Below are 16,888 nucleotides of genomic sequence, written 5' to 3' on the forward strand. Positions count from 1 at the left end.
AAATGCATGCCGCATGTCATGGGGGCCCCAAATACATGCCGCATGTCATGGGAGCCCCAAATACATGCCACATGTCATGGGTGCCCCAAATGCGTGGCACATGTCATTGAGGCCCCACGTGCATGCGGCATCTCTTTGGGGCCCCAAACACGTGCCGCATGACATGGGGCCCCACATGCATGGCGCATGTCATGGGGCTCCACATGCATGCCGCATGTCATGGGAGCCCAATATGCATGCCGCATGTCATGGGGGCCCCAAATGCATGCCGCATGTCATGGGGGCGCCAAATGTATGCCGCATATCATGGGGGCCCCAAATGCATGCCGCATGTCATGGGGGCCCCAAATGTATGCTGCTAGTCATGGGGGCACCAAATACGTGCCGCATGTCATAGGTGCCCCACGTGCATGCCGCATGACATGGGGGCCCCACATGCATGCGCATGTAATGGGGGGCCCCACATGCATTCTGCATGCCATGGGGGCCCCAAAAGGATGCACATGTCATGGGGGCACCACGTGCATACCGCATGTCATGGGTACCCCAAATGCATGCCGCATGTCATGGGGGCCCCACGTGCATGCTGCATGTCATGGAGGCCCCACATGCATGCCGGGTGTCATGCGGGCCCCAAATGCATGCGGCATATCATGGGGTCCCAAAATACGTGCGGCATGTCATGGGGGCCCACATGCATGCCGTGTGTCATGGGGGCCCCAAACGCATGCCGCATGACATGTGGGCCCCATGTGCATGCGGCATGTCAATGGGACCCCAAATGCATTCCGCATGTCATGGGGGCCCCAAATACGTGCCGCATGTCATGGGGCCCCACATGCATGGCACATGTCATGGGGGCCCCAAATGCATACCGCATGTCATGGGGGCCCACGTGCATGCCGCGTTTCATGGGGGGCCCAAATGCATTCTGAATGTCATGGGGGCCCCAAGTGCATGCCGCATGTCAGGGGGGCCCCGCATGCATGCCGCATGTCATCGGGGCTCCACATGCATGTCGGGTGTCATGGGGGATCAAAATGCATGCCGCATGTCATGGGGGCCCCACGTGCATAACGCATGTCATGGGGACCCCAAATGCATGCCGCATGTCATGGGGGCCCCAAATACTTGCCGCATGTCATGGTGGCCCCACATGCATAGCGCATGTCATGGGTGCCCCACTTGCATGCCGCATGTCATGGCGGCCCCAAATGCATGCCACATGTCAAGGGGGCCCCGCATGTATGCCGCATGTCATGGGGGCCCTAAATGCATGCCGCATGTCATGGGGGCCCCACGTGCATTCCGCATGTCATGGGGCCCCCAAGTGCATTCCGCATATCATGGGGCCCCAAATGCATGACACATGTCATGGGGGCCCAAAATGTATGCCGCATGTCATGGGGGCCCAAAACACGTGCCGCATGTCATGGGGGCCCGACGTGCATGCCGCATGTCATGGGGCCCCAAATGCATGCCGCATGTCATGGGGGCCCTAAATGTATGCCGCATGTCATGGGGGCCCCAAATACGTGCCGCATGTCATGGGGCCCCAAATGCATGCCACATTTCATGGGGGCCCCAAGTGTATGCCGAACGTCATGGGGGCCCCAAATGCATGCCGTATGCCAAGGTAGCCCCACATGCATGCCGCATGTCATGGGGGCCCCAAATGCATGCCGCATTTCATAGGGCCCCAAAGGCATGCCGCATGTCATGGGGCCCCAAATGCATGCGGCATGTCATGGGGCCCCAAAGGCATGCCGCATGTTATGGGGGCCCCAAATGTATGCCTCATGTCATGGGGGTCCCAAATGCATGCCGCATGTCAAGGGGGCCCCACATGCATGCCATTGCGCAGGTCATGGGGCCTCCACGTGCATTCCGCATGTCATGGGGCCCCAAATGCATGCCGCATGTCATGGGGGCCCCAAACGTATGCCGCATGTCATGGGGGCCCCAAATACGTGCCGCATGTCATGGTGGCCCGACGTGCATGCCGCATGTCATGGGGCCCCAAATGCATGCCGCATGTCATGGGGGCCCTAAATGTATGCTGCATGTCATGGGGGCCCAAAATACGTGCCGCATTTCATGGGGGCCCCACGTGCATGCCGCATGTCATGGGTGCCCCACTTGCATGCCGCATGTCATGGCGGCCCCAAATGCATGACACATGTCAAGGGGGCCCCACGTGCATTCCGCATGTCATGGGGCCCCCAAGTGCATTCCGCATATCATGGGGCCCCAAATGCATGACACGTGTCATGGGGCCCCAAATGTATGACGCATGTCATGGGGGCCCAAAATACGTGCCGCATGTCATAGGGGCCAGACGTGCATGCCGCATGTCATGTGGCCCCAAATGCATGCCGCATGTCATGGGGGCCCTAAATGTATGCCGCATGTCATGGGGGCCCCAAATACGTGCCGCATGTCATGAGGGTCCCAAATGCATGCCGCATGTCATGGGGGCCCTAAAGTTCTGCCGCGTGTCATGGGGGCCCCACGTGCATGCCGCATGTCATGGGGACCCACGTGCATGCCGCATGTCATGGAAGCATCACGTGCATGCCGCATGTCATGGGGCCCCCACGTGCATGCCGCATGTCATGGGGCCCCCAAATGCATGCCGCATGTCATGGGGCCCCAAATGCATGCCGCTTGTCATGGGGGCCCCAAATGTATGACGCATGTCATGGGGGCTCCAAATGCATGCCGCATGTCATGGGGGCCCTAAATGTATGCCGCATGTCATGGGGGCCCCAAGTACGTGCCGCATGTCATGGGGGCCCCACGTGCATGCCGCATGTCATGGGTGCCCCATTTGCATGCCGCATGTCATGGCGGCCCCAAATGCATGCCGCATGTCATGGGGGCCCCAAATACAGGCCGCATGTCATGGGCGACCCAAATGCATGCCGCATGTCATGGGGTCCACAAATGCAAGCCGCATCTCATGGTCGCCCCAAATGTATGCCCCATGTCATGATGGCCCCAAATGCATGCCTCATGTCATGGTGGCCCAAAATGCATTCCGCATGTCATGGGGGCCACAAATGCACGCTGCATATCATGGGGGCCCAAAATGCATGCCGCATGTCATGGGGGCCCCACGTGCATTCCGCATGTCATGGGGGCTCCACATGCATGCCGCATGTCATGGGGTCCCCACTTGCATTCCCCATTTCATGGGGGCCCCAAATTAATGCCGCATGTCATGGGGCCCCAAATGTATGCCGCATGTCATGGGGGCCCCAAATGCATGCCGCATGTCAAGGGGGCCACAAATGTATGCCGCATGTCATTAGGGCCATAAATATGTGCCGCATGTCATGGGGGCCCCACTTGCATGCTGCATCTCATGGGGGTCCCACATGCATGTCATGTGTCATGGGGTCCCCAAATACATGCCGCATTTCATGGGGACCCCAAATGCATCCCCCATGTCATGGGGTCCCCAAATACGTGCCGCTTATCATGGGGGCCTCAAATGCATGCCGCATGTCATGGGGGCTCCACATGCATGCCGCATGTCATGGGGTCCCCACTTGCATTCCCCATTTCATGGGGGCCCCAAATTAATGCCGCATGTCATGGGGCCCCAAATGTATGCCGCATGTCATGGGGGCCCCAAATGCATGCCGCATGTCAAGGGGGCCACAAATGTATGCCGCATGTCATGAGGGCCATAAATATGTGCCGCATGTCATGGGGGCCCCACTTGCATGCTGCATCTCATGGGGGCCCCACATGCATGTCATGTGTCATGGGGTCCCCAAATACATGCCGCATTTCATGGGGACCCCAAATGCATCCCCCATGTCATGGGGTCCCCAAATACGTGCCGCTTATCATGGGGGCCTCAAATGCATGCCGCATGTCATGGTGCCCCCACATGCATGCCGAATGTCATGGGGGCCCAAATACATGCCGCATGACATGGGGACCCCACATGCATGCCGCATGTCATGGGGGCCCCAAACGTATGCCGCATGTCATGGGGGCCCCAAATACGTGCCGCATGTCATGGGGGCCCGACGTGCATGCCGCATGTCATGGGGCCCCAAATGCATGCCGCATGTCATGGGGGCCCTAAATGTATGCTGCATGTCATGGGGACCCAAAATACGTGCCGCATTTCATGGGGGCCCCACGTGCATGCCGAATGTCATGGGGGCCCTAAAGGTATGCCGCGTGTCATGGGGCCCCAAATGCATGCCACATTTCATGGGGGCCCCAAGTGTATGCCGAACGTCATGGGGGCCCCAAATGCATGCCGTATGCCAAGGTAGCCCCACATGCATGCCGCATGTCATGGGGGCCCCAAATGCATGCCGCATTTCATAGGGCCCCAAAGGCATGCCGCATGTCATGGGGCCCCAAATGCATGCGGCATGTCATGGAGCCCCAAAGGCATGCCGCATGTTACGGGGGCCCCAAATGTATGCCTCATGTCATGGGGGTCCCAAATGCATGCCGCATGTCAAGGGGGCCCCACATGCATGCCATTGCGCAGGTCATGGGGCCTCCACGTGCATTCCGCATGTCATGGGGCCCCAAATGCATGCCGCATGTCATGGGGGCCCCAAACGTATGCCGCATGTCATGGGGGCCCCAAATACGTGCCGCATGTCATGGGGGCCCGACGTGCATTCCGCATGTCATGGGGCCCCCAAGTACATTCCGCATATCATAGGGCCCCAAATGCATGACACATGTCATGGGGGCCCTAAATGTATGCCGCATGTCATGGGGGCCCCAAATACGTGCCGCATGTCATGAGGGTCCAAATGCATGCCGCATGTCATGGGGGCCCTAAATGTATGCCGCATGTCATGGGGGCCCCAAATACGTGCCGCATGTCATGAGGGTCCAAATGCATGCCGCATGTCATGGGGGCCCTAAAGCTCTGCCGCGTGTCATGGGGGCCCCACGTGCATGCCGCATGTCATGGGGGCCCACGTGCATGCCGCATGTCATGGAAGCACCACGTTCATGCCACATGTCATGGGGGCCCCACGTGTATCCGGCATGTCATGGGTACCCCAAATGCCTTTCGCATGTCATGGAGGCCCCACATGCATGAAGCATGTCATGGTTGCCACTTGCGTGCCGCATGTCATGGGGGCTCCACATGCATGCCGCATGTCATGAGGGCCCCACGTGCATGCCGCATGTCATGGGGGTTCCAAATGCATGCCGCATGTCATGGAGGCCCCAAATGCGTTCCGCATGTCATGGGGGCCTCAAATTCTTGCCGCATGTCAATGGGGCCCCAAATATGTGCCGCATGACTTGGGGGCCCCACATTAATGGCGAATGTCATGGGTTACCCACATGAATGCCGCATGTCATGGGGGCCCCAAATGCATGCCGCATGTCGTGGGGGCCTCACATGCATGCCGCAAGTCATGGAGGCCTCACATGCATGACGCATGTCATGGGCGTTCCAAATGCATGCCGCATGTCATGGGGGCCCCACGTGCATGCCGCATGTCATGAGGGCCCCAAATGCATGCCGCATGTCATGGGGGCCCCAAATATGTGCTGCATGTCATGGGGGCCCCAAATCCATGCTGCATGTCATGGGGTCCCCACGTGCATTCCTCATGTCATGGGGCCCCCACGTGCACGCCGCATGTTATGGGGGCCCAAAATGCATGCCGCATGTCATGGGGGCCCCACGTGCATGCCGCATATCATGGGGTGACCAAATGCATGCCGCATGTCATGGGGCCCCAAATGCATGCCGCATGTCATGGGGGCCACACGTGCATTCCTCATGTAAGGGGCCCCCACGTGCATGCCGCATGTCATGGGGCCCCCAAATGCATGCCGCATGTCATGGGGCCCCAAATGCATTTAGCATGTCATGGGGGCCCCAAATGTATGACGCATGTCATGGGGGCTCCAAATGCATGCCGCATGTCATGGGGGCCCTAAATGTATGCCGCATGTCATGCGGGCCCCAAGTACGTGCCACATGTCATGGGGGCCCCACGTGCATGCCGCATGTCATGGGTGCCCCACTTGCATGCCGCATGTCATGGCGGCCCCAAATGCATGCCGCATGTCATGGGGGCCCCAAATACAGGCTGCATGTCATGGGGGACCCAAATGCATGCCACATGTCATGGGGTCCACAAATGCAAGCCGCATGTCATGGTGGCCCCAAATGTATGCCCCATGTCATGATGGCCCCAAATGCATGCCTCATGTCATGGGGGCCCAAAATGCATTCCGCATGTCATGGGGGCCACAAATGCACGCTGCATATCATGGGGGCCCAAAATGCAGGCCGCATGTCATGGGGGCCCCACGTGCATTCCGCATGTCATGGGGGCTCCACATGCATGCCGCATGTCATGGGGTCCCCACTTGCATTCCCCATTTCATGGGGGCCCCAAATTAATGCCGCATGTCATGGGGCCCCAAATGTATGCCGCATGTCATGGGGGCCCCAAATGCATGCCGCATGTCAAGGGGGCCACAAATGTATGCCGCATGTCATGAGGGCCATAAATATGTGCCGCATGTCATGGGGGCCCCACTTGCATGCTGCATCTCATGGGGGCCCCACATGCATGTCATGTGTCATGGGGTCCCCAAATACATGCCGCATTTCATGGGGACCCCAAATGCATCCCCCATGTCATGGGGTCCTCAAATACGTGCCGCTTATCATGGGGGCCTCAAATGCATGCCGCATATCATGGTGGCCCCACATGCATGCCGAATGTCATGGGGGCCCAAATGCATGCCGCATGACATGGGGACCCCTCATGCATGCCGCATGGCATGGGGGCCCCAAATGAATGTCGCATGTCATGTGTGCCCCAAATACGTGCCGCATGTCATGGGGCCCCACATGTATGGCGCATGTCATGGGGGACCAACATGCATGCCACATGTCATGGGGTCCCCAAATGCATGGCACATGTCATGGAGTCCCCACATGCATGCCGCATGTCATGGGGGCCCACGTTCATGCCACATGTCATGGGGGCCACAAATGTATGCCGCATGTCATGAGGGCCATAAATACATGCCGCATGTCATGGGGTCCCACATGCATGCCGCATGTCATGGGGGCCCCAAGTACAGGCCGCATGTCATGGGGGACCCAAATGCATGCCGCATGTCATGTGGTCCACAAATGCAAGCCGCATGTCATGGTGGCCCCAAATGTATGCCGCATGTCATGATGGCCCCAAATGCATGTGACGCGCCCCCTGGGCCATGTTCAGGGGATACCCGGAGCCGGATCTGAATAGGAGTAGTAGTCCTCGTGGCGGTGACCCGGTCCGTGCCCAGGGTGTCAAACTAGGAGGCAGTGTTTGGCAGATGATACTGTATTGTTCGACTACGCCACCCGTTGAATGCAGCTATGGAGCTGCCGCTGCAGGGCAGACCGCTGAGGCCGGTGGTAGGATTGTGCAGCGTGGATGGTATAACCCCCAACGGGAGGGGTATGGCCTCAGGGCAGCTATTGTGAGTTGGATGAGGGGAGTGATGGTGCGGGTGTCCCAGTACTGAAGGTGCAGGTGTGACCACGAAACACGGAGGCTTGAAGTGCAGTTTCAAAAGCTTTACTCACTGTTCTTTATCCGGTCGCTTGTGCACAGTAAGGACCACCCGAGTCATGCTGCGTCCACCAGGTCAGGGACTCGGCCAACTCCCAGGTAGTTCCAGAGCGTGGTCCAGAGCTCCCCTCTCTTCCTTCCTACTGGCCGTTCTCACCAGGGACCCACCTATGTCCGGCTCCCTCGGGCCTCTTGGTGGTGAAACCTTTCCTGGCTTCCCTGGCCCTATGCGTGGTATGCCTTCCTGGTGGATGTGGTGAGGGTCGTGCCAAAGCTTGACCACGACCTCCGGTTCCTGGCTGAGGATGATTAGCCTCTACCAGTTTGGGATCCGGTACCCTTCTCTGCCAACCCTTCACCCTTTTCGTTCTCCTGTGGGATCTCAGGGTTCCCTCTCTCCTTGCGTCTCTGGGCCTTTCTGTCTCCTTCTCTCTGCTTCAGGCCTGGCCTTGGAGCTGGGCCCAGCCGGAGCCACAGCTCCCTGTCAGCCCTCTCTGGCTGAGCTCCTCTGCTCTGCTCCTCCTCTGTGAACTCGACGACTTAGTCTCAAGATGGTGCCCACCTTATATACTCCCTCTATGTGTGAGCCCAGGTGACTAGCACCCAATGGGCTCCTAGCTATACCCAGAGTACCTCCCCTATCTGCTCCTACACTACAGGGATATTCCTCCCCCCTCCCCACTCCAGCCGGGGACAGACGCTGTCATACCTGCACATCTACCTAGTTGGAGTACCGTTGTTCTGTCCCCCGGAAATGGGGTGAGTGTAGTGCATGCAGTTGTCTGAGCTCTGTTCCACACTCCATCCTTACCCGGGAGTGGAATACCACACCTCTGGTTCGAGGTGCAATACCCCTGTAGCAGCCGAGTCCTCGGGGTGCTACATTCCCCCCTGGCAAACCACAGCACGTCCTCGGGCTGGAAAAGAGTAAAAACCCAAAAGAAACATACAAACATTTTAAAGTGCACTTACTTATAAAATATAAACTGTAAACTCATCCCTTTATGGGAGGTTCTTTTCTTCTTTTAACACTACAGGTATTAAACACTAATAAACATTACAATATTTTCTCTACATACATATAAAACACTATAAACTCTGTTAGCAGCATATATAACTTTTCATTATAAAACACTCTTGACCAACACACTATTGATTCCTGGCCACCGTGCAACTTGTGACCAGGTTAAGTGCAACCGTCTCTAAAAGCAGTTCCTTTTAAAACCAGTAGGGGGCGCTTTAGGAAGCGCAACTATTTACAGGGGTTTGGCCGCTCTCAGTCCTCGGCCAGTGGGGATTAGGAATGGCTGCTCACAGTCCTCAGCCTGGTTAGGGATAGGGACACACAGGTAACAGTTCACTAGTCCCAACGGGGACCATACTCTTAATTCACAACAGTTCTCATACCCCGACGGGTAACTTTGTACAGTCCTGTTCACCTCTTATTGGTGACGATGCCCTCCTGCTCCTTCCTGAGGGTAGTCTTAAAACCCATCCGGGTCCTCTTGATCTCCCTCATACCGCAGCACTTCCTCCGTCAACCGGTGCAAGTGAAGGGCGTACGGTCCTTTGGCACACTGATGCCGGGTGAAGGTGACCTCGTCACCCGGGTAAAGGTCACGTCCGCGGTGTCCCTCCGGCAGATGGCTCTCGACATCCCTGCGGGTGACAAAGACGTCGCCGGGGGTTCTGTGATCCCGGATAAAGCCCCAACCGTGCTCCAGTTGAAACTTTACTACGGTCCCGGTGGCGCGGGGACCGTGGGCCGCACGGGGGTTTCGTCGGGTCCGGCATTTCTGGTCCGCGCTTTGAACCTGCAGCCGCTCCTCGCGGACCCGCCTCTCTCACCGTTCTCTGTTGAAGACCTCCAGTTGTTGTCGGCAGCACTCCGCACGCTGGGCTGCGGCCGCCCGGGTCTCCTGGGTGAACCCCATGAGATTTTCACCGGTGGGGTCCCATGCGAACTGAGCCTCCTCCAACGGGAGCGGAACGATTTTGGCGGGCGCCGGAGCCGGGATCAGGGGCTCACACAGGGGCCGTTCCCTCCGGAGTCGGGGGTTAATGTACTCCGGGGGCCACACAAAGGGCTGCCCATCCGGGCAGGTATGCTGCGCAAACAGATCTTCACCCAGGGGCAGCACTGTGGAGGTCGAGGATGCGGTGGGGGCATCGGCGCCCGGATTCACCAGGCCTTGCGACCAGGCCGGTGGCACTCTGAAGGTGAAGGGCACTTTAGAGACGGCGGCGCCCGGGGGTACTCGGCCCTGCGACCAGGCCGGTGGTATCTCCTGCTTCGTCGCACTCAGAGTCAAGGAGCGTGGCGCGGAAGGGGGCGTGGCCGCGGCTCCTGCCGCTTGAGGCCTAGCTGGGAGCAGTGGCGGTGCAGCAATGGGCGCGGTGAGTAGAACTTCAGGCTCTGCGACGGGGAGCTGGGACAGGCTTACGGCCACGGGGCACGGGGTGGTGACGTCCCCTTTACCTGCTTCCATCTCTGTGGCTCCCTCCACGGCGTCGTCCCCGGCCTTCGTCCCTCCTGCACCATCTTCAGGGGCAGGCGTGCTCCTCGTTGCGGGTGGCGTCCTCTGCTGGCGGGTTCCAGCCTGCTGGGCCATCTCCCTGCTCCACTCGGCCAGCGCTTCCCGCTGCACTCGGGCCATCTTCCGAGCCAAGCCCTCCAGCGCGGTCTGTGCATGCTCCCGATCTCTGGGGAGCTGTGCCAGGATCTCCACCAGGCCTTCTGGGGTGGCAGCCTGCAACAGGCTCCTGACCACGGGGTCGGTGCTGCCTGACTCTCCCTCCATCTCCGGGTGCGATCTCTCCAGACTCCTCCAGGCTGCACCCATCCTCTCTCTTTTGTTCTTGATTCGCCCATACTGAGGGTGGTCCCGGGGCAACTTGGTGATTGTGAGTTCCAGGGGCAGTCCCCCCACGCTGATGGACATTTCTATCATTGCAGTCTCTGCTGGTGGGGGCGGTCTTTGCTTTTGGCGCTCTTCTGGGACCAGGCCCACGATGGGAGGTCGTCTCTTGCCACCCTCTGGCACCCCCATAATTGCGTCCGCTCTGCCAGGGCGGGAAATCGTCTCAGATGGCGGGAATCGTCTCCTAATGGCGGGAAACTCTGCGGATGGCGGGAAAAGGCTGCAGATGGCGGGCAAACGGCGGGAAACGACCCGAGATGGCGTCCGATGGCGGGGACCCTCTGGAATTGGCGGGAGACTTCTTCTTACGGTACATGTAAACTTTTCTTCAGGCACGCAGTACCCGGTAGTTGCGGGCACGAGATCCTGCCAACTACGCCAAAGTTGACGCGCCCCCTGGGCCATGTTCAGGGGATACCCGGAGCCGGATCTGAATAGGAGTAGTAGTCCTCGTGGCGGTGACCCGGTCCGTGCCCAGGGTGTCAAACTAGGAGGCAGTGTTTGGCAGATGATACTGTATTGTTCGACTACGCCACCCGTTGAATGCAGCTATGGAGCTGCCGCTGCAGGGCAGACCGCTGAGGCCGGTGGTAGGATTGTGCAGCGTGGATGGTATAACCCCCAACGGGAGGAGTATGGCCTCAGGGCAGCTATTGTGAGTTGGATGAGGGGAGTGATGGTGCGGGTGTCCCAGTACTGAAGGTGCAGGTGTGACCACGAAACACGGAGGCTTGAAGTGCAGTTTCAAAAGCTTTACTCACTGTTCTTTATCCGGTCGCTTGTGCACAGTAAGGACCACCCGAGTCATTCTGCGTCCACCAGGTCAGGGACTCGGCCAACTCCCAGGTAGTTCCAGAGCGTGGTCCAGAGCTCCCCTCTCTTCCTTCCTACTGGCCGTTCTCACCAGGGACCCACCTATGTCCGGCTCCCTCGGGCCTCTTGGTGGTGAAACCTTTCCTGGCTTCCCTGGCCCTATGCGTGGTATGCCTTCCTGGTGGATGTGGTGAGGGTCGTGCCAAAGCTTGACCACGACCTCCGGTTCCTGGCTGAGGATGATTAGCCTCTACCAGTTTGGGATCCGGTACCCTTCTCTGCCAACCCTTCACCCTTTTCGTTCTCCTGTGGGATCTCAGGGTTCCCTCTCTCCTTGCGTCTCTGGGCCTTTCTGTCTCCTTCTCTCTGCTTCAGGCCTGGCCCTGGAGCTGGGCCCAGCCGGAGCCACAGCTCCCTGTCAGCCCTCTCTGGCTGAGCTCCTCTGCTCTGCTCCTCCTCTGTGAACTCGACGACTTAGTCTCAAGATGGTGCCCACCTTATATACTCCCTCTATGTGTGAGCCCAGGTGACTAGCACCCAATGGGCTCCTAGCTATACCCAGAGTACCTCCCCTATCTGCTCCTACACTACAGGGATATTCCTCCCCCCTCCCCACTCCAGCCGGGGACAGACGCTGTCGTACCTGCACATCTACCTAGTGGGAGTACCGTTGTTCTGTCAACCGGAAATGGGGTGAGTGTAGTGCATGCAGTTGTCTGAGCTCTGTTCCACACTCCATCCTTACCCGGGAGTGGAATACCACACCTCTGGTTCGAGGTGCAATACCCCTGTAGCAGCCGAGTCCTCGGGGTGCTACACATGCCTCATGTCATGGGGGCCCAAAATGCATTCCGCATGTCATGGAGGCCACAAATGCACGCTGCATATAATGGGGGCCCAAAATGCATGCCGCATGTCATGGGGGCCCCACGTGCATTCCGCATGTCATGGGGCTCCACATGCATGCCGCATGTCATGGGGTCCCCACTTGCATTCCCCATTTCATGGGGGCCCCAAATTAATGCCGCATGTCATGGGGCCCCAAATGTATGCCGCATGTCATGGGGGCCCCAAATGCATGCCGCATGTCAAGGGGGCCACAAATGTATGCCGCATGTCATGAGGGCCATAAATACGTGCTGCATGTCATGGGGGCCCCACTTGCATGCTGCATGTCATGGGGGCCCCACATGCATGTCATGTGTCATGGGGTCCCCAAATACATGCCGCATGTCATGGGGACCCCAAATGCATCCCCCATGTCATGGGGTCCCCAAATACGTGCCGCTGATCATGGGGGCCTCAAATGCATGCCGAATGTCATGGGGGCCCAAATGCATGCTGCATGACATGGGTACCCCACATGCATGCCGCATGTCATGGGGGCCCCAAATGAATGTCGCATGTCATGTGTGCCCCAAATACGTGCCGCATGTCATGGGGCCCCACATGTATGGCGCATGTCATGGGGGACCAACATGCATGCCACATGTCATGGGGTCCCCAAATGCATGGCACATGTCATGGAGTCCCCACATGCATGCCGCATGTCATGGGGGCCCACGTTCATGCCACATGTCATGGGGGCCACAAATGTATGCCGCATGTCATGAGGGCCATAAATACATGCCGCATGTCATGAGGGCCCCACATGCATGCCGCATGTCATAGGGGGCCCCACATGCATGCCATGTGTCATGGGGTCCCCATTTGCATGCCGCATGTCATGGGGACCCCAAATGCATCCCCCATGTCATGGGGACGCCAAATACGTGCCGCTTATCATGGGGGCCTCAAATGCATGCCACATGTCATGTGATCCCCAAATGCATGGCGCATGTCAAGGAGGCCCCACATGCATGCCGCATGTCATGGGGGCCCACGTTCATGCCGCATGTCATGGGGGCCCACGTTCATGCCATATGTCATGGGGGTCCCAAATGCATGCCACATGTCTTTGGGGCCCCAAATACGTGCCGCTTATCATGGGGCCCCAAATGCATGTCGCATGTCATGGGGGCCCAACATGCATGCCGCATGTCATGGGGCCCCCAAATGCATGCCGCATGTCATGGCGGCACCAAATGTATGCTGCATGTCATGAGGGCCATAAATACGTGCCGCATGTCATGGGGGCCCCACATGCATACCGGGTGTCATACGGGCCCCAAATGCATTCCGCATGTCATGTGGACCCCACAAGCATGCCGCATATCATGGGCGGACCAAATGCATACCGCATGTCATGGGGGCCCCTCGGGCATACCGTATCATTGGGGGCCCAATTGCATGCCGCATGTCATGGGGGCCCCAAATACGTGCCGCATGTCATTGGGGCCCCACATGCATGGCGCATGTCATGGGGGCCCAAATGCAAGCCTTATGTCATGGGGGCCCCAAATACGTGCCGCATGTCATGGTTGCCCCACGTGCATGCGGCGTGTCAGGGGGGCCCCACATGCATGCCGCATGTCATGGGGGTCCCACGTGCATGCTGCATGTCATGTGGATGCCAAATGCTTGCCGCATGTCATGGGGGCCTCAAATGCAGGCCGCATGTCATGGGGACCCCAAATGCATCCCCCATGTCATGGGGTCCCCAAATACGTGCCGCTTATCATGGGGGCCTCAAATGCATGCCGCATGTCATGGGGGCCCCAAATACATGCCGCATGTCATGGTGGTCCCACATGCATGCCGCATGTCATGGGGGCCCCACATGCATGCCGCACGGCATGGGGGCCCCAAATGCATGTCGCATGTCATGTGTGCCCCAAATACGTGCCGCATGTCATGGGGCCCCACATGTATGGCGCATGTCATGGGGGCCCAACATGCATGCCGCATGTCATGGGGTTCCCAAATGCATGGCGCATGTCATGGAGGCCGCACATACATGCCGCATGTCATGGGAGCCCACGTTCATGCCACATGTCATGGGGGCCCCAAATGCATGCCGCATGTCATGGGGGCCCCACATGCATGCAGGATGTCTTGGGGGCCTCAAATGCATGCCGCATGTCATGGGGGCCCCAAATACGTGCCACATGTCACGGGGTGCCCACGTGCATGGCACATGTCATGTTAGTAAAACCAATGGATTTCTTTTTGAACTTACATATGTTATTCTTAATGTCATTATTTGCAGCGTGTGATGACTAGTATTGAGCGATACCTTCCAATATCAGGAAATATCGTATCGGATTGGATCGGGCCGATACCCAAAAAGTATCGGATATCGCCGATTCCGATACCGGAAACCAATGCAAGTCAATGGGACACAAATATCGGAATGAAAATAAACCCTTTCTTTCCTTGTAGGTTAATTCTACATGAAGTAAAACAACTAAGAATAATGTAGAATGACATGAAAAGCCGGCAATTCATCAGCGGCATTCACCGGTACCCGACAATTTACAACAGAAATAATAGAGCTTCACACATAGATTAGGTAGATAGAACCATGTCAGTCACATATCTATGAAGTACAGTGACAGTGTTGCTTACTGTACTTGTCATTTAGTGTAAAGGATTTATTTAAAAAAATATTAGTGTTTTCGTGCACCGTCTCTTTAAGAAAGCCGGCCGGCAATTCAGCATCTGTACCCGACAATTTATAACAGAAAGAATAGAGCATCACACATAGATTAGATAGATAGAAACATGTCAGTCACATATATAAGAAGTACAGTGATAGTGTTGATTACTGTACTTGTCATTTAGTGTTAAAATAAAGGATTTATTTAAAAAAAAATTGACGTGGGGTTCCCCTTAATTTTAGGCTCTAGCGGAGGTTAAGCAGACAGCTGGGGCAAATGTTTGAAGCCTGGGAAGGGGGTAATACCCACGGAGCTTCCCAGGCTACTAATATCAGCCCCCAGCTGAATACCTAGCCTTTACTAGCTATTAAAATGGGGGAACCCCCCAAAAAAAATAACGTGGGGTCCCCCCTAATTTAATAGCTAGCAAAGGCTAGGCAGACAGCTGGGGGCTGATTTTATTAGCCCAGGAAGGGTGCCATGAATATTGGCCCCCTCCCAGGCTAGAAACACCAGCCGTCAGCCGCCCCAGAAATGGCGCATCCATAGGATGCACCAATTCTGGCACTTAGCCTCGCTCTTCCCACTGCCCTGTAGCGGTGGCAGTGGGGTAATAGGGCTGGGGTTGATGTCAGCTTATAATGCCAGCTGACATCAAGCCCAGGTTAGTAATGGAGAGGCGTCTATAAGACACCCCCATTACTAACCCCATAGTCAAAGTTAAAGAAAAACACAAACACCCAGAATAAAGTCCTTTAATTGAAATAAACACACAATTCTTTATTGTTCTAAATTAAACCATACTTACCATCACGCCCATTCCAGCTGAAGCCAACGATCTCCTGCAATAAAAGAAAAATAATAAAGCAACCTCATCCTTACCTTTCCATGGTTCCCACGACAGCTTCAGCTCTGCTACATCGAGATGACAGGCTGGACCGCAGCAGAACGCTGCCATCCAGCCTGTCATCCCGCAGACACTGAGAAGCGCAGGCATGCTTGCGCTGCTCAGCGTCTCTCTGTGACGACATCCAGATGAGCCGAGTTCATGTCCAATGAACTCAGCTCACCTCATGCACGTCACTGACAGCGTGGGAAAATTCTCACGCTGAAGCTGGCCTTAACCCCTTTATTACCCAGTGAGCCACCGCACCAGGGCCCTGGATGAGTTGGGTACAGCGCCAGAAGATGGCGCTTCTATGAATGCGCCATTTTCTGGGGTGGCTGCGGACTGCAATTTGCAGCGGGGGTGGCCCAGAAAGCTTGGGTCTCCCTGCGCTGCGGATTCCAGCCCCCAGCTGCCTAGTTGTACCTGGCTGGGCACAAAAATAGGGCGAAGACCCACGCATTTTTTTTTTTTATTATTTCATGAAATTCATGGAATAATTAAGAAAAAAAGGGCTTCCCTATATTGTTGTGTCCAACCAGGTACAAATAGGCAGCTGGTGGTTGGGGGCAGCCCGTTCCTGCCTGCTGTACCTGGCTGGACACAAATGTAGCACCCTGAGGATTCGGCTGCTACAGGGGTATTGCACCTCAACCCAGAGGTGTGATATTCCACTCCCGGGTAAGGATGGAGTGTGGAACTGAGCTCAGATAGACTGCATGCACTACATACATCCCATTCCAGAGGAGCAGGCCGACGGCACTCCCACTTAGAAATGTGCAGGTGCGACCGAGCCTGTTCCTGGCTGGAGTGGGAGGGGGGAGGAACATCCCATGTAGTGTAGGGGCAGATAGGGGGAGCAGTCTGGGTAGTGGTAGGAGCTCATTGGGTGCTGGTCACCTGAGCTCACACATAGAGGGATATATAAGGAGGGCACCAACTAGGATCAGGGTCAGACGCAGAGAGTAAGTCAGATGCAGAGGACAAGCCTGCAGAAAGAAACAACAGCCCTGGAGAGAGAGTGGAGTAAAGAAGGAGACCCAGAGGGGGACAAAGAAGGGACCCAAGAACCCAAATAAGAACACCGGGTGAGGAGTCAGCAGAAGGGTACCGGAACCCAAGCTGGTGGGGGTAAAGACA

This window comes from Phyllobates terribilis, unplaced genomic scaffold (genome assembly GCF_046119375.1).
Source record: "Phyllobates terribilis strain yellow unplaced genomic scaffold, ASM4611937v1 Scaffold_80__1_contigs__length_6766528, whole genome shotgun sequence".
In the NCBI taxonomy this organism is placed as follows: domain Eukaryota; kingdom Metazoa; phylum Chordata; class Amphibia; order Anura; family Dendrobatidae; genus Phyllobates; species Phyllobates terribilis.